The sequence below is a fragment of the Thermobia domestica genome, chromosome 9 (assembly GCF_964235325.1).
Source record: "Thermobia domestica chromosome 9, izTheDome1.hap1.1, whole genome shotgun sequence".
NCBI lineage: Eukaryota > Metazoa > Arthropoda > Insecta > Zygentoma > Lepismatidae > Thermobia > Thermobia domestica.
In genome coordinates, this window is record NC_137462.1 from 123,221,796 (window position 1) to 123,239,529 (window position 17,734).

General features: G+C 33.4%; 1 long non-coding RNA gene across 1 annotated transcript; it reads right to left on the reverse strand.

Moving 5' to 3' along the window:
* Positions 1–390: 390 nt before the first annotated feature.
* LOC145694072 (uncharacterized) lies at positions 391–7,322 on the reverse strand. The gene is made up of 3 exons (XR_014132905.1): positions 7,234–7,322; positions 3,486–3,702; positions 391–689 (listed from the first exon to the last, which is right to left on the reverse strand). It is a non-coding gene; the product is annotated as an uncharacterized LOC145694072 (long non-coding RNA).
* Positions 7,323–17,734: the final 10,412 nt, after the last annotated feature.

Consider the following 17,734-nt stretch of genomic DNA (forward strand, 5'->3'; position numbering starts at 1 on the left):
TCTTTAAAAGACTGTATGGGTGGTCCCATGCCAAAACGGACGAACTACATTTTTGATGAAACTGAAATAAAGTGGCATTTGCGCTGAGAACAGGAAACGTCATAGAAATCCACTCATCACAACGACTTACTCCATCCCTTGGCAAACTAAAGAAGTTACTGTACAAACTTGGTTCATTCTGGCATAATAAAACTCTGTTCACAAAATGTAATTCTATCTCAATTTCATCACAAATATTGTTAGTCCGTTTTGGCATGGGACCACCCAATCTCTTCTACCTATCAAAAAACAAATTCAGAACTCATGTTTGCGTACATGGTAATCTAATAAGAATGAAGGAGAGCAGGTATTTTGTTGTAAAACTCACTTTTATTCAATGAGAGTCATTTTTCATGTTACAAGATAAAGTATTTACCATACAGAAGAGTTTATATACACTGTACGCACTTGAATAGATCATATCGAAGGATTCTATAAGACAACAGTTCAGAAACGAGAGAGAACTAAGAAAATCAAGGAGATAGAGAAGTAAATAAAGGCAGAGGAAAGGAGAATTAAGAAGAGAGAGGAACGGAAATGGGAAAGAAGGGAGGAAAATCCCAGACAGCGATATAGTGGAGTAGCAGTCTTAGAAGAAAAACGAAGAAAATCCTGGAATTCTAATACATTCACACAACAAGACTTCGGATCTGTAATAAACAAACAAGCAAAGGTCTTAAACCCCTTATCAAATGATATAATAAAATATTAGATAACCTTAAAATATAATTATACATTGATTAAAATTTATTAATTGATTTTCCTATGAAAGAAAAAAAGATAATAATTGTTGAATGTAATGATAATTTACACTTATACACACATACAAACACACACACACACACACACACATACATACATACATACACACACACACACACATACATACATACATACACACACACACACACACACACACACACACACATATATATATATATATATATATATATATATATATATATATATATATATATATATATATATATATACGATAGGGTCGGATTTAGGGGAGTGTAAAGGTGCATGTGCACCCTCCTTCGTTGTAAATATACACTACCTAAAGTGAGAAACTAGCAGGGAGTTTTGCAAAAATGAATAGTTTCAGTCAATTTTCTGAAGGTTGAAGAAAAAGGATTCATCGAGAGCAGACACTTACCATTTCCAGGGCAATTCCTCATTCACACCACAGGTACCTAAAGGGATTTAAAAAAGTCAAATTTAATTCAAATGTACTGGCAGTTATTTGGTGCACCCGCCTCAGAAAATCCTGTTTCCGGCCCTGTATTCGAGTATATCGTAGTTGTCATTTGTCTATTAAAAAATATATATATATATCGCTTTTAAACTAGTAGCAAACTTATTGATTATTAATAGTACCTGCTTACTAAGAAAGAAAAGATAAAACAAGTAAGTGGCAAAGTTTCTAGAGGTTTTTTTTTTTTTTTTTTTTACTGTAGTATATTAAGACGCCTGCTCCACAAATACTACTAATAAAAATAACATTAAACCACAATTATGAGAATGCTCGTAAAACAGGTTTAAATTGTAGCGACTTATCAAAGCTACTGTTTAAAAGAAAATAGATGATTGATTACTGTTTAACGCTCCTTTTTTAACGTCGAAGTTATACGAGACTGATGGCTTCCTGGTTAAGGTAGGACCCGACTCATTACTGGGAATTTTATCTGATACTTAGTACGATACCAGAGATCAAACCAGAACCACGTACACATAAAGCATTCGTGTAAGCCAAGAAGGTGCTATGATCGTATAGACCGTATAGAAACGTATAGAAACGAGTACAGAAGAAGTCGGTCAGTTGAAAAAGGCTTATATTGATCTTCAAGATCGAAGAAAGATTTTCCCCCTAAGATGCTAACATAGTTTTCATTAATTGCTTCTGGTAAACTTAATCCGCCTTATGCAGAGTCGCTTTGATGTATGACTAGCGTCATACTAAAGGCCTGACTACTGCAGGAAACATGTTAGCCGAACTCTTTAGTATGACAGTAATCATGCGTCAGACTCTGCATAAGGCAGAATGAGTCTTACGAGTAATTTTGTAAAAGAAAATTTTGTGTAAATGAATCAGCCAGCCACACACTTATATATGAACATAATAACTTAGCATTTATTTTTTATCACGCATTTCTCACGATAAACAATAAAACGCTGTGAATCGCTTAAAACGACTGTGTATTTATAATCATTGCGTCGTCCTGAAGTATTCGTATACCGGTACCTACATCTAATATGTGGTTCGTGAAACTTTAAAATATATTTATATTCTTGTTAATACTTCATGTTCTAAGTGAAACCTGTCTATGTTGGCCACCATCGGTTCCATTGAAAAAGTGGCTAACTTAGACAGGTGGCCAACTTAACAGAAAATAAGTGTAATTGCTGTATTTTTAGAATAGGAATTCTAATATTACTTACTTGACTTTAAAATTTTAATAAGCAATGGCACGACAACTACTTTTAAATAATGTATATAGATTAATCATAACAATATACAGTACTAGAAAAAAATCACTTCAGTATGTTTAATAGAGTATATGTACTTTTCTCTTCCTGAAAACTATTCTGTTACACTGAATTACAGAAGTATTCGGATTGAAAACACAATAACACAAACAACCATAAAATCTAAATGTACGCAGTTTATTGTAACTGATGTAGTACACTGAGTTATTCAGATTGAAAACAAGAAAAGTAAAATTATATATTGAACAATTCATATGCAGTTTATATGATGTTTTTCGAAAAATAGCGAATCAGTTATTAATAGCAAATTTATTCATGGTGGTTCATTCTAGACGTATTTCTTTTATTCTTTTTGGCACATATGCACGTTCTAATTTTGTATTTAACTATCTCTTTTTAATGAGCTACAAGTGTTTCCCTCGGCGCAAAAGATGCTTTTAGAAATCATTTCAAAACCTCCACTACTTTTCGACAAACCGTCAGGTGCCAATAGTTGAAAACTGATATGGTTAGTACCTTGAGAATTTTTCGGAATTATTAAAGCTCTCCAATGATGAAAAAAGCCAATATAAGGTTAGTGTTCTGGCCATTGACCTCCAAGAACAAATCATGGGAATCCATGCTTCTCTGTCTTCAGTCACAAATACAGAATATCTGCCTCTCATATGAGAATACGAAAGAGTTAAGAAAAATAACAAAACGATATTTTGCGTGGCCAAGATACGCAGGTAAATTTATCATTATCATCATAGGGTAAATATTGCTTCAATGTGGCACACTTCCAAGAGACAGGTGGCCAACTTACAGAGTAATGAGTAACTAACGTCTTATGGGAAAATGCAGGTTCAAGATGAACCAGGGCAAGATGAGCAGGTGGCCAACTTAGAGAGGTGGCCAAGTTGACAGGTTTTACTGTTTATATATCCTCAGATTATATAGACGTGACTAATACTCACCGAGTAAATTTAGAGGTTAACCAAAGAATCCTCCTCCAAATCCTCCATAGCCTAAGCCTCCGTAGCCTAGACCATAGCCTATACCTCCGTATCCCAGGCCATAGCCTATTCCATATGGAAAACCAAGACCATACCCGAATCCACCAACCAATCGCTTATTTCTGGCGCCTTCTTCAGCAGCTGTGACGGCCACAAGAGCGAGAAGCACCAACAAAGCCTGTAAGTAGTAGAAATAAAAAAATACATTTTAAATTATATTCTATTAAATAAGTAACAATGTCATGTGTACACTACGTAAACCTTGATTAGTATAGCGTGATATTATCTCAATTAATATTGAAACCGAAAGTGGTAGTATGTTATACCACTTCCGGTTTTATAGCCAGATTAGGTGGATAAGGAATATATTGTTGGTATGCTTAATTGATTGCAGAAACCGTTTCTCGCTACCTGTTATCGTTTTTATTCGATAACAATCAAAGATAAAGCCGGAAATGGTTGATTTCTGCCACTTATGCCTTTAATAGAATGATTAAAATGGAGGTGGAATTTAATTTCTTGAACGCTTAAATTGAGTGCAGCTAACTGCGTCTTGAAATATATTAGAATTTTATTCTATACTGATCAACATTAAACCGGAAGTGGTTGATTTCTTCCACTTCCCGCTGAACAGAGGATTAAAAGAGGATTAAAAGGTATATATATATATATTCTTAGAACGCCAAATCGTTTCAGAAAAACAATTTTCTCTATCTCCTATCATTTTTGCTCCATGTAGAGCCATATTGAAACCGGAAATCATAGAGAATTTCTACCACTTCCGGTTTTAGCACAGAGTTAAAGACGTAGATAAAATGCATTCCTAGAACGCTTAAACGATTACAAAAACCACTTCTCTTTATCTATTACCGTTTTTACTCTTTAGCGATCAACGTTAAAACTGGAAGTGTTAGTTGCCAATTGTAATATAAATTTGAAGGGAGGGTCCCATGCCAAAACGGACTAACAAAATTTTTACGAACTTGAGATAGAGAAACATTTGTGTTCAGAACTCAAAATTTTATCACTCGTCATAATAATACTTCTCTTGGCAAACTAAAGAAGCTACAAACTTGATTCTTATGCCATGATAAAACTCTCAGTTCGCAAAATGTCACTTTTATTTTAATTTTGTCGAAGATGTAGTTAGTCTGTTCCGGCATGAAACTCTTCAATTGTAGTTATAAGTAGCAACAACGAGATGACAACTTATTGGTGCCGCCAATTCGTGTTTGAAAAATGACAAACAGTTTAAGGAAACATGTAATAGTAAAATTTTACCCATCCTCGTCCTTCCCTCTCCACAAAACTTCCTCATGGATATGTGGTTAGCGCACTCTCCTTTGGTGCTGAAGACTCAGGTTCGATTCTTAGTGGTGGACAAACACCGTGTGCGTGGGTTTTCTCGGGGTTCTCCCGTTTCCTCCCACTTTCTTCATTTCACCATTTCATTCGTTACTCATCATCACCGTCTCCTTTAGCCTACCCGGCATAACCGTGGGACGTTAAACTCACAGATTTCATTTCATTTCATTTTTCGATTCTCAGTAGGAGCTTATTTCGTTCGAATTCCACGTTAAGCTTTAGGTCTACGCCTCGTCTAGCTTCATGCTAAAGTGTGACACTGAACCTTAAACCAATCCCCTTTAGACTTTCATACTTACTTTTAGGAGTTTTTTTTTTTTTTTTTAAATTTTCGTTATGTTCTGAAATTTGTTCTTTCTTTGGTACTTACTTTTTGTTTCTCCGCCCTGGAAAACTGGAGAGCAAACATAACTGCAGAATAATATGAAGAATCTAGATTAACCGGAATCATGGGTGCTGCTGACGAGAATTACCTTGATCGCTTTGAGTAGTGAAGCATAGGATCACAACATATACTTCTGAGGATATTGTTAAAAACAGTTAAAAGATTCATTGTACGTAAGGCAGACTAAAAGTTTTGTATATGTGAAAATGCATGTGTGTTCTTGCATTCATACACACACATATACTGAAATGCTTGGAGCATTAACCAAACTTGGTATACAAGTTACTTACAATCTGGAAAGGGAGGGGAGACGTATTAAAATAATCGAAAACTACTGATATAGTGTGGAATCCATCATTTTCGGGATCCATAAGCTGATTGGCGACAGTCCAAGTTTTTTCCCCAGTGGGGTATGACCTCCTAGCATACCAGGGGGTTGTCATATGAAAATAATCGAAAACGGCTGGTATTAGTGTCGAATCCTAGTTTTCGGGGTTGCTGAGATGAATAATGACACTCCTGATATTTAAATCCAAATTCGTCCCCCATGAGTACTTCTGAGGAAGAGAATGGTTACATTTAAAAATAATTGAAAATGACAGACATTAGTATCGAATTAACAGTTTTTCGAGTCCTAAATTAATTGGTGACAGTTCTGATGCTCTTTAAGTCCAAATTCAGTCTACAGTGCGGTAAGACCCTCTAACATACCAAGGGGAGTAGGAGGGATGACATATAAAATGATCGAAAACGGCCGATATTAGTGTCGAATCATAGTTTTCTGGATTTCTGAGCTGAATCGAGACACTTCTGATGAAGTTTATTTCAGCTTCAGACTACGTTAGTACCCTTGAAAGATAACATGTGAAAATAATTGAAAACGATTAATATTAGTGCCGCATCTATAGTCTTCGGTGCCTCGAAATTGATTGGTTACAGTTTCAATACCATTGAAGTCCAAGTTCTGCCCCTAGTGTGAGTAAAACCCAACAACAGAACTAGGTGGAAAGGAGGGATGATATACAAAATGATCGTAGACAGCGGATATTAGTTCCGAATTCGTGGTTTTCGGGGCCATTGAGAGAAAAAGTGACATTCCAGATCCGTTTAAATTCAATTTCAGCCTTCATTATAGTACTGCTCAGGAGGGGAAGTACATATTAAAATAATTGAAAACGATCTATATTAGTGTCGAATCCATAGTTTTCGGGGTCCCGGGTTGATTGGTGGCAGTTCTGATGCCGTTTAAGTCCAAGTTCAGCCCCTGGTCAGGGTAAGACTTCCTAACACACTTAGGGAGAGTATGAAGGGCTAACGTATAAAATATTCGAAAACGACCAATCTTAGTGCCGAATCCATAGTTTTTGGGGTCCTAAATTGGTTGGTGACACTTCTTATACTGTTTAAGTCTACAGATAATCCCAATTAGCATCCCTACGGTGGTAAGGGGGTTGATATGTAAAAATAATCGAAAATATCGATATTAGTATCGAATTCATAATTTTCGATGTCGCTGAGATTAATAGTCACACTCCTGATAGCGTTAAAGTCTGTTCAGCTTCTATCGGGAGCAGCATGGAGGGTGAGTAAAGATGAAAAATGAATTGTCTTTAATGATCGAAATCAGTGTCGAATCCATAGTTTTCGGGGTCGCCAAGCTATTAGGTGACAATCGCAATGACGTTTAATTTTTAGTTCAGGCATGAACGGGCTAGTTTAGGCTGCATTGGGAACTTAAATGAGCAGCGATAAATTTTGAAATAATATCAAGTTGATTAAAGGTGTATTTTGTTGAGGTAGGGTGTTTAAATATTTATTCCATATTTATTTTTATGATTACGCTTTCATTGAAATTAATATCCTAAGTAGAAGAGAATTTAAATATTTCCCTTAAAGCGATTCTCCCGTGCAAAGAACGGGCATTTCAGCTAATTTATAATAAATATTACTTGTACTTACCAAAATCTTCATGTTAATAACGATAGGCTTCTTCTAAAACTTTGGAAAAGTTCTGATATATATCATCACTTTTGGAGTCTTTATATACTGTATACACATTGAAGAGTAAGGGAAATGAGAAAGAATGCACTCTCTAAGTGGAAATATTAGAAACTAACGTTCCATTCTATCCGGCAGATTTTTATCTGCAAACTGTACGAACACGTGCGCTCATCTCACGTAATATCTGTATATCTGTTACGAGCTTGTGTTAGCAATATTGAGGAAGTTAATATTGAAGTTTGGAATCTTTTTTTTTTTTTTTTTTTTTTAGAATAATGTACAGTAATATTAAAGAACACATACATATCTCTGTTTTGCAAACTATTTACCAGTACCTCCTGATAACACGATTTATTGCATAAAGTGTCATAGAGGTTTACAAAGATGAAAACTATATTGTTTTGTTGGCCACAACCTACTTTGGTTTAAATACATGAAGCTTTTCAAAGAGGAAGGGGTGCAGTTTATCGATGTTCACTGTCTTGTGATTAACTGCTCATATTTTCATCAGTGTTTTTTTTTACACATATTTAAGGAACAAAGTTAAATAGTTTTCTTTAAAAATAGTTTTTATTCGCTTCTCCTGATTATAACAACAAGAACAAGGCGGCAACTTACTGATGCGCCCAATTCGTTTTTGAAGAACAAATAGTTCAAACGAAATATGTTATAGTTTGTTGCAGTATATTTTTCCATTACTGTATACGCCGCAGTTATATTCGAAAGTTGAACAAAAAAGCCGTAGTTGTGGACTTTTAGAGACAGGAAGACTTGCTCATGAATGGATAATGAATAAATCCGGTCTTGTCTATGTGCGATACTTAGGGGAGAGTTGCCTATATCGCACTAGTTCTTAAATCGCACCATTAGCGTTTAAACAAACTTATTAGACGTAGGTGTCATTTACTGTCAATTTCAGGAGCCTACGACCACCCCAAGTACCGATCATAAATTCGATAGCTTTTCGTGAAGTGTTGTGTGATTGAAGAAAACAAGAGTGTCTGCTGCTAATTTTTTGGAGTGCTTCACAACGTTATTTAGGGAACGTCAGTTCTTTATTTTACATTTCAATTACCTATGATCCTTGTGTGTTGTTTAATAGTAGTCGTAAACATATTAGCAGGAATATGTACTTAGAATGTTAGACAGAACGTTAAAACCAGAAGTGGTTGATTTCTGTAGTCGATTGCAGAAAACCAGATTTCTCAACCATCGTTTCTTCTGTATAGAGATCAATGTTAAAGCAAGAAGTAGTTGATTTGCTGACATTTTCGGTTTTAATAGAGTGATTTGAGTGGAGATGGAATTCACTCTTGGGAAACTTAATCGATTACAGAAAACCGCTTCTAGCTGTCTGTTAACATTTTCACTCTATTACGTTAAATACTCTGTTAACATTTTCACAATCAACGTTAAAAGCGGAATTGATGAATTTCTACCACTTCCGGTTGAATAGAGGTGAAGAGAGTAGCTGGTAACTATTCTTAGGATACTAAATCGATTCATGAAATGTTTCTCAGTACCTCTTAGAGTTTTTGCTCTATGTAGGCAGGCACGTAGCCAAGGGGGACCCAACCCTTCGAAACAAGAAATGAAAAAGAAATAAGGAGAGATGAAACAAAGAGAAAGGAGAAAAAATTGAATCAACGTTAAAAGTAAAAACCTACAGTAAGCTTATGAGCTACTCTTTCTTATAAGGAGATTTGTATCACTTGCAATACATGGTGGCGAATGAGCAGGATATTCTGCAAAAATCAGGGAATTTAAAATTTCTAGAAAAATTATGGAATTCTCAGAATTTCTGCTACTAGTCAACGAAATTTCAAGCTTTCGAAAATATAATTCTGTTCAGTAACAGTGTGGACATTTTTTATCATAACTTTTCGTTATCGCTTTTCTGCAGTATCAAATATGTTATTTCAGAAACAGTTTTCTACTGCTCCTGTAACTTGTCATTTGGAACAGACAGTAGTTGACGGAATAATAAAAACAAAAAGTAGTTGGAAAGAAAGTTCAGTTAACATTTGATTCAACATAGAAAGGAATGCAGATATTTTAAATATTTTACAAGACATTATTGGATATGTACCTTTTATAATAATTGATATGTACTTTTTATAAAGTTGAGGTCATATAGAAAGAAAAATTGTTATTTTTAAATGAACAGAGGAAGGAACGTGAATATTATAAAATCTTTTTCAATACTGTTTTATTCTTTTACTCGAGATTTCTTCATAGTTGGTTTTTAAAATACTTGTAACATATCCTCATTTTATTGTCCTAACAAACCAATATATGTTTTCTGTAAAATAGTTTAGATTGATCGAGCTCCTGGTGTGATAACCACCGTATTTTGTCACGACTCTCCCCCTCCCCCCATTACGGAATTCTTTCTAAACGAAACAACTAAAATATTTGTTGCCAGTAAAATAGTTTAGAATGATCGAACCGTTGATGTGATGACCACAGTATTTCATGTCATGGACCCGCCCCTCCCCCATTTATGAAATTCTGGCTACGTGCCTGATGTAGGTCAAAAGTCGTTGTGGATTTCTACCATTTCCGATTTTATTAGAGATTTGATTATGGGAATCAAATATATTACAGTGGAACCTGGATAATTCGAACCTCAAGGGACCAGTAGAAAAATTCGAATTATACAAAAATTCGAATTAAAAAAGTTTTTGTAAATGGTTGAAATAAACAATCAAACTTCAGGTTTTAACATAAAGACCATTATTGGAGCTAATAATAAGTGTTTTAAGTACCATACACTCATTGTAAAACTAGAAAAAACATAGGTTAATACAATATGAGGTAAAATACTGTACTGTAATACGTACGTACATACACTAGCACTGTATTATGCATGAACATTGAAAAAATCATAAAAACAGAAAATAATATTACTGTATTAATAGATAAATAACTGTCATGAGACTCAAAAAAATCAAAACAAAACAGGCGGGCGGCCAGCGCATTGGTGTACGTGCTTGGAGAGGAGTGGAGGGGTGGGTGCGATGACCTTCAAGCAGAGTAGTCTGAGGGCGGGACGGAAAGCCTGCTACAGTACGTATCTTCATCTGTTTGTTGGAAAATCCGACCTGATGACTTGACCTCCTTTTAGATTTATACGGCAAAAACTTCGAATTATCCAGATTATAATTCGAATTAACCATGATTTTTTTTAGCATTGTTTGTATATAAAATTCTAGGACCAAGAGAAAAATTCGAAATAAAGAAGTTTTCGAATTACAGGAAGTTCGAATTATCCACGTTCCACTGTATTAAGACACTTAATTGATTTCAGGAAACTGCTTCTCTCTATTCATTACCGTTTCTGCTGTGTAGAGATCAATATTAAAACAGGAAGTAGTTGGTTTCCTCCCACTTCTGATTTTAATAAAGAGATTAAGAGTGGAGAAGTAATATATTCTTGGGACGCTTAATCGATTAAAAAAAAAAAAAAAAAAAACTTCTCGCTATTTGTTATCATTTTCACTCTTTAACGATCAATGTTAAAACTGGAAGAGGTTGATTTGTGCCACTTCTAGTTTCAGTAGAGTGATTAGAGTAGAGATGGAAAATATATTTTTGGGATGCTTAATTCATTACAAAAAATCGAGTCTAACTATCCGTTATGGTTTTTTATCGTAAGACGATCAAGGTTAAAACCTGAATTGATTGATTTATGCCATTTCCGGTTTAAATAGAGAGTTAAGAGATAACATGGTATCTATTCTTACGACGCTAAATCGATTGTAAGAAACTGCTTTTCAGTATCTACTATCGTTCTTGCTATGTGTAAATCAGTATTGAAACCGGAAGTTGTGGATTTCTACCACTTCCGGATTTAGTAGAGAGTTAAGGATGGAAATGTAATATATTCATGAGACACTTAACCTATTGAAGAAAACTATGTGTCTCTATGTTTTACTGTTTTTGCTTTATAGCAATCAATATTCAAATCGAAGATGGTTAATTTCTATCACTTATGGTTTGAGTAATGACTTCTAAAAAGAAAAAAAGAAAGAAAATAAAAAAAGAAAAAGAAAGAAAGCTCGGTTCCTAACTTTTAACCTTTTACATTTTCACCATATTCAATTATGATTGATCAATTAGTTATTACGATATTTTGTCTTCCGGACGGACGAACAGGATAAATATATCTAAAGGAGTTTTGGTAAGGCAAACTCCTTAAAAAGTTACATCAAAATGACTGATGGAAGCCTAATTCTATATAATTAATTTATGGGTACATCTTATCGGCAGGAAAATTGGTTGTCCTCTAGCAATTTACTGGTATTTTTTTTTTAAATGCACGCTTACCATAATTTTTTTTTTTATTGTAGCTTTGAACGACAAAAATAAATTATACACATTTAAGAATAATTTTATTTAAAGCATAGGAAACATAATTCTATTACTGCAAGAATCATACCTGTATTGCTCTGAATTTTTGACAAAAGAACATGATTTGTATAAACTTTTTCTTGCGACCATTACATTTTATTCTCAGCAGCTTAGTAAATTGCATTTTATTGGTATTTATGAAGCTGTCTTACATAATGATCTTTTTGTTCTTGAAATATTTTTTCTTCTATCAATTTGCTGTTGTTTCTAAATATGGGTGCCACTTTGAAGTTGTTACAGAAATTACGGTTTCCACTGAGATGTTCATTAAATTTAGGCTAATGCCATTGTTATATAATGAACACATGAAGAAAATTTTCCATTAACTTTTTTTTTTTTTTATTTCTGGTCTTACTACCTGTGGTTAGCATCATATTATATTTAATGATTTATGTAATTGCCGTCCTAGTTAATTTTCTTTCTTTCTAGTTTTCACTCTTCATATAATTTTGTGAAAGAAAAAAGACCGTAGTTTGAATACTACGAGAATAAAAGTGAATTCAGTGGCGGCTTTTATGAAGAAAGTCACATATAGGATTACCATATTTTAAAATTATAAAAGCGGGTGACTCTAAACCGTTAAGTAGTGATGTGAACTTGTGAATTACAAATATTGACCTGGAATCCTTCGCACCGTTTCTTTTTAGTGATTCCTTTGTTAAGTTACACTTCCAATGTATTTTTCTAACGAAACTAAAGGAAAGCAAATTTAGTTTTTGTCTTTAATATTTTATTTAGTTCAACAAATGTGGGTCTCGAATTGTAAAGTAAATATTAAGACCGTAGTATTACCGTACGATATCCGTAATTGTAAGGATATCTGTAAGGCAATGTATATAGAGTAATACTTCTGTAACGCAAGTTTTCCCAAAAAGAAAAATGCAAGCGATATATGACAGATATTGTTCATACGGTTTTCTCTCTAGGAAACACAAAATAATTTCTAAATTTTTATAAGTAAGGTAAAACATATTTAGACTTGGTCCATATCTTATAAAATTTCACATAATTTTTAGTAACATCAGCAATTAATTTTACATGTTAACGTGAGTGTTTTGGATTATTAATCATTTTGAATACAATCGCATAGATGATTAAATTTGCTTCTTTTCAATGAATGAAAAACTTATTTTACAAGAACACCATCTTTGTAGGAGAGATTCTCGCGTGATGAACTTAGCAGTGTCATAATTTTGTTTAATTCTAGTTTTAGTTGCTTAGTATCTGTTTGTTATAATGTGAAGGTTGCAGAATACCAGCATTATAAGCATTTCAAATGTAATTTATCTGAAGAATAAAATACATAATGTACGAGCGAATAAATGCTTATTTATGCCAACTTTTACTCATATTGAAAATTAGGTTCACATAAGATAAACAATTGTTATTGTTTTCCGAGGTTAACAGTGTTAGCTATTTTTATTTTGTATGTAGTGCATTGTGACAATCATTAAGATAAGGTAAACATTATTAAACAGATTCTCGTAAAGTAGCTGCCTTATCAAATTGTATTATTGTTTTTTTTTTTTTTTAATATTGTAATTAGTGTTTGGAAGTTTTAGAGATTTATTTTGGTGAATACATGAGAATGACCAATATTAAGAGAATAATACTCTATTTAGAATGTTTAATCTTTTTTAGCTCGTAGGGAAAGTGGGAAACGAGATGGAATTTACTTTCAAAAGTTAACATTTCCTCTCAAGAAACTGCAGGACATGAAAGATTGAACCTCGTAAAGGGAATGAATTCCGACCGTTGAAAGTGTCTGTTATAGTAAGTGTAGTTTTACATCCAATGTGGATTCTTAACGGGAAACGAATCCAGTAACATAAGCACAAAACTCGAATGTATCAAATTTTGGACTACTAGCAGTATGTTGTATATGTATTTATGTTGATTTCAATAGTACCATTCCTTCTATCTTTTTCTTCTATTTGAGACAAAGTGGATAACATCAATATTTACTTGATCAAGTACCATCCTTGCATTAATCTGGTGTGATTAAGAAAATATCCTGGAACAACGACATTCAGGATTGTAGAATTCGGGAATTCAACTAATAAACCTTTGTTGTGCTTATTTTTAGACCTGACAATCAAAATGTTTCGTTTACCCTACAATAAAGAATTTTTCCACAGATTATTTGCAAAACTGTAAATAATTTGCTTGTTTTTAAATTTATAGTAATATTTTTCGGTAAAGTGTTTTCTTTACAAGTATGAATTTCTCAAGGTTCCTAGGTTAGTTATTCTCAAATAAACGACAAAATAGTTCTTTTAGTAGAATCTATAGCATATCCTCCCTCATTGTCATTGGTGCTCTTGTTGCGAAAACATTCCCAGAGAACTTGATTCTAAATTTAAAAATACAAATTAAAATAAACAAATAAATATTTATAAATTTGGTGCAATTTATTTTTACACGTATATATCTAGGTATTATTGCACCTGTTTATTTTTAAGATTGGACGAAATTGGTACGTATTAACGTTTAGTTTCTTATGGGGAGGGAGTTTAAGTGCGCAAGGGATTCAAGTTCACTTTGATCATTTTGGACATATTTCATATCTAAGGTCGCTACCTGAAGCTACTTTCAGTGTTCGAAAGATTCATGTTTAGATATTGTAAATAAACCTTATGTAGAAAACAGTGTTCACTTTTCCATGTGTTTAAACGGAATACACAAACTTAATTTCTTATTTTCTCAAAACTGAAAATTGGACTTGTGCTCTGAACGCCCATTTGTCTCTTATCATAGAACATAAAGTGGACACATTAACATGATATATTTTAACAAAATAACTTTTCAAGTTCATTAGTATTTTTATAGCATCACTAGCAGCGTTCACCCCGCTTCGCTGCGGTCACCCCGGAACGCAATAAACTTTGTTACTTAGATAATTTTTACTTTTTCGCTTTCAAATTGCAGTAAATGTTAACATTATAGCTCCTGTCATTTATGTTAATCCGCCGAGTGACACGGTCATGCGGGTTGCATATAAATACGTTTATTTTTATACCTATGATGAACTAACAAAGGATTTGTACGTTATGGACACTTGAATGGTCAATTATCTCAAGACACTGGTAATTAAAAATTAAAGTGATATGATAAAAACCATCTAGGGTCCAAATCCTAATAACCCCCCAAAAATAAAAGAAATTGGTTCAGCCGTATTAGCGTGATGAGGGAACAAAGGATTTGTACGTTCTCTTTTATAATATAGATTGTATACTTTGAATATTAAGACATCATTCAGTATCATTTGTTTGATATATTTCAGTGCGTGAGTAGTAATCAAACCATAGTTTGAACGAAAGTACTTCAATGATTTCTCTCTCTCTTTCTCTCTCTCTGATTTTCTTACCTTTGGGGATATTGTCATCGGATTCGAAGCTGGAAAACTCATACATATTGATACATAAATCCATTTAGAAGATAGCTTACGTAACTGTTAAAGGAGAGTGTGAGAACCGTCAGTATAACAACAAAATAACAACTTTAAAAAATCAGCAAGTTTTCTCTGAACATAATGCTGTATTATTTGATCCGTTTTGGTCTCAAATTGGAAATCTTTCTCAGTTATAGTACAGAATGACTATAAATTCTTAAAGTAGAAAGCCTTGTAGTTCTACTATGTTTAATCATGCTGTAATGTGACTGTGAAAACTTTCCACATTGAGATTTAAATGTACTTAATAATGTAAAATTATTTTCGTTTTCATTTTGTTGTAGTAGACTACATAAATTAGGGCATTAATTGTTCCATGTGTATATAATTTCGATACAAATTTAACAGGAATAGTTTATTTATAAAATTAGCATAATAAGTATATTTATTCTTTTTGTATAGTAATTTTGTAATACTATGCTCTAATAAAGGTGTGTAAAATATTATTACTTAATTATTGCTTTTATCATACTGTACCATCTTCAGGTTTGTATTTTATTGGCCGATTGTGCAAGTTTAGTATAATTAAGTATTTCCGTAATTACATCATTCTATATAAATTTAAGCAACCTTGAAACTTGACATGCATGTAGATGGAACGATATCAGAGTAATACATGCTACAACAGAGAAAGCATTGTTTTATATTTGTTTCCAAATTAATTATATTAGTGTTACCGAGTTACGCTAGCTTTTCAATACTAAATGAAATTATGTTTTATTTTAGAGACCATGTATTTTAAAGGAAAGATGTGATATACCTAGATATATTGTTAAAGAATTAAATAGCATGTAATAGTTCTTAATTTTAAGCGACTACAATATTACATACTTTGACAGCTACGTTAAAAAATGTGTATTATTGCTGAAACGGAACTCTGGAAGAAGAAGACTGTTGTAAAGCTAAACTAAGAAGAGCTCTCATCTACTTACTTTAATTAAAAGTTCTAAATATTTTATAGAATTCTGTATAAGACACCTTTTTTTCTCCTTGTTCTGTGAACAATCTATACTTTCTTGGGACCAAACCTAGACGTCCAAGTATTTCCCATATGGTCTTCAAATCAACAACCATTATAGTTAAACTGATTTACAACATATCAGTAATAATCTCTCTCTCAACAATTTATGTGTCGTCGTCTTTAATTTTTTACCTTACCATTAACCAGCAAGCTTCTCTCTCTCTGCCATTTCCCAACGTTGTCAGGTGTTCGTGTTCCCTTAGTGAAAACTTACTTCTCTTCCTTCAAATTCTTCAACTAAAATGTATTCTTTTCTCCAACTTCAACAGTACTATTATTCCTCTTTTTCTCTGAATTAACAGCTTTCCCAAACTCTTAATTTCCTTCTCTAGTCATTGCTATTTCATATGCTTCTTCTTGAGCTCCACTCTCCACTGTTACGTGAATCTATATTATTCTCTTGTCCTCTATTTTCTCTTTCTACTCTTGTTTGAATCCTTCCTCTGCTTTCTTTCCTTTTATCATTTTCTATATATAAGTTCCTCTTCTTTTCTTAGTCTGCACAACCTACAAGTTGGCAGCCAACTATTTTTATACGTAGTTACATACTGTATCACATATAAACAACTCTATTACTTAAGGTCCCGAAGGTCCTTCGCCACAGAAACAATTTCTTCGCTCGATCGTATCCTATCCAGCCGATAGTATCCATCTCCCAAATATTTTGCTTTACATTATTCTCTCACCTTCGTCTTGGTCTACCCAAAATTCTCTCCCGAACTTCTCAATTATGTACTCAGGACGTGTTTTGCATCCGATTGACGTCATTTCGACATTTTGGTACTATTAACCGTATGATATTTGGTGAGCTGCTATAGTAGTTTTGCACAATATAACTTCGTGATTACACTAGTTTATTTGTCCTTTGCGGCGCGCATATTTGCGGATCCCAAACGTTTCAGGTATCCTCTGATCTTATTGGCCGATACAGATAAGACATCAAGAGTTATGACCTCATATATGTAGCAGAAAATAAACGTCAAATACTGTCGTCCCTCGTAGCCGAGCGTGCTAGCGCAACGTGCTAATAACAAAAATTGTTTCTGGCGTGGGTTCAAACCCGGCCCAAGAAAAGAGTTTTTTTTATTTTTAAAATTTTCATAACACATTTTTCATTAAAATAAGATTGAAAATAATACTCAAAAAATGATTTACCGATTATTTTTTAAAATGTTCATAACACTTTTTTTCATTAAAATAAGTTTGCAGTTTTATTGTACGGATCCCTAGTTAAAGTAATAGTAGTAGCAGTAAAAGTAGTAGTAATAGCAGTAGTAATAGGAGGAGGAGGAGGAGGAAGCCCCACAGAGGTTGGTTGGGTTCTTCTCTCGACATCAAATGGACAAATTAAAGATTTGTCTACTCTTTCTGTATGCTTTACATGACCAACTTCAAACAGCTGGCTTGGGTAGCGCGCAAAAATAATACAGGTTAGCGTGCGAACACTGAAACATTTGGAATCGATAAAAATGGTTACGGCGCAAAGTTTGCCGCTGAATACATTTAATCTTTGGTCATTTCTGTAAATTAGCCACAATTTTTTACTTACAATACAACGGAATGAATTATGCTCT